We start from the raw sequence: 2255 nt of genomic DNA, 5'->3' as shown, positions 1-2255 counted from the left end.
AGGGTCAGTTACAGCCGGTAGCTTATGCCTCCAGAAATCTGTCCCAGGCAGAAAGGGGCTACGGGATGATAGAAAAGGAGGCGCTCGCATGTGTATATTCGGTAAAGATAATGCACCAGTACATTTGAGCTGGAGGCAGATCACAAACCCCTAACGTCACTTTTGGCCGACAACAAGGCCATAAATGCAAACGCATCGGTCCGCATACAGAGGTGGACACTCACGTCAGCCACCTATGACTACACAACTCGGCACAGATGGGGCACTGAAAACTGCGCCGATGCACTCAGCAGGCTCCCACCAGCCACCACTGAGGGGGCTACCGAGCATGCTGCTGAGAGGGTCATGGCTGTTTAAGCTTTCACAAGCGAAGGCTCACATGTGGCAGCCCGTCAGATTAAAGTCTGGAAAAATAGAGACCCTAGTCAAGAAATATGTCCTGAATGGGGACTGGGCAGCCACGTACAGGGCATGCCCTGAGGAATTTAAACCATTTCACAGGGGCAGGGATGAACTCTCGATTCAGGCCGATTGCCTACTATGGGGAAACCGCGTAGTCTTGCCCCAGATGGGCAGAGAGGTGTTCATCAGAGAACTCCACAATGACCATCCGGGCATTGTCATGATGAAGGCAATTGCCGGGTCACATGTTTGATGGCCAGGGATAGATGCAGATGTGGAAATTTGTGTTCGCAGGTGCAACACGTGTGCCCAGCTGGGCAATGCGCCCAGGGAAGTCCCCATTAGCCCCTGGTCATGGCCCACCAAGCCTTGGTCACGCATCCATGATGACTACGCAGGTCCTTTCATCGGAAAAATGTTTTTGGTTGCAGTAGACACCCATTCCAAATGGATCGAGTGTGACATTTTAAATTCAAGCATATCCTCTGTTACGGTAGAAAGTCTACGGGCAATGTTCGCCGCCCACGGTCTACCGGACATCTTGGTCAGCGACAATGGCCCGTGCTTCACAAGCACTGAATTCCAGGACTACATGGCAGGCCATAGAATTAACCATGTCAGAAAGGCACCGTTCAAGCCAGCTTCAAACGGCCAAGCAGAGCAAAAAGTGCTGATAATCAAACAGAGGATGCTCAGAATCCAAGGGGGTTCCCTACAAAGCCACTTATCACGCCTCCTGTTGGCCAATAGATCCCGACCACACTCGCTCACAGGGGTTCCACCCGCAGGGCTGCTAATGATAAGGACGCTCAAAACCCGTTATTCCTTATACACCCCACCATGAAATAAATTTTTGAGAGCAGGCGCCAATCACAATATAACTACCATGGCAGGAATGCGAGGGCTCGATATATTGGTGTAAACGACCCTGTTGTTGTCCATAACTACACTGCAGGGCCTAAATGGCTCGCAGGCACTGTGATTGCCAAAGAGGGCCATAGGATTCTGGCAGTTAAACTTACCAATGGACAAATCTGCCGCAAACACGTGGATCAAACAAAAAGGAGGTTCAGTAACCCCATAGAAGAAGCAGAGGAAGAACACGATATAGAGTTCACTCCAGCACAGGTGACCGAACACCGGTACCAAAGGGAGGAGAGCCCAGTCACTGTGGGCAGTCCGGATCGGCCTGAGGCACCGCAAACAGCAGACACACAGGCCAGCGCCCAACAACCGGAGCCCCAACTCAGACGCTCGACAAGAGAGCGTAAACCACCAGAAAGACTCAACCTGTGATCCCAATAAGACTTTGGGGTAGAAGGTGATGTCATGTATTCAACCAGCATTGTCACCCATGCATAAACTGACAAGTTGTACACTGTGAGAACAATGACCACTAGGTGGTGAACTTGTGGGAGACACTCCTAACCTGGACCTTCACGTATAAAAGGGGAAGCTCCACCCACTTCCATCACTTGTGTGCTAAGGAAAAAAGGACAGGTCACAGACTGACCTTCTCTCAAGCATGGGCCTCGTGTGCATTTATACTGTAATGTAAGGACATATCACTTGTGACTCCAGGAATCCATTGCAACTTTTGTTAAAATTAACAGGACCGACTATTTCACAGAAAAAATCTTCTCGAACATAATGTTTTTAGATCATGTACTGGTCGATCTTTCATCGGGGCAAAGTGGATGAACTGACCCTTCCCCACATTGAACCCCAGTAATCACAGTCAAGGGGAGATTTAATAGAGATTTTCAGAATTATGGGGAAACTGTTTCCACGGGCAGGAGTGTCGTTAACCAGAGGATGCAGACATAAGATAATTGGTAAAAGGAATAATCCGG

This window comes from Pristiophorus japonicus, unplaced genomic scaffold (assembly GCF_044704955.1).
Source record: "Pristiophorus japonicus isolate sPriJap1 unplaced genomic scaffold, sPriJap1.hap1 HAP1_SCAFFOLD_219, whole genome shotgun sequence".
NCBI classification, from domain to species: Eukaryota; Metazoa; Chordata; class Chondrichthyes; family Pristiophoridae; genus Pristiophorus; species Pristiophorus japonicus.
This window is presented reverse-complemented; position numbering follows the sequence as displayed.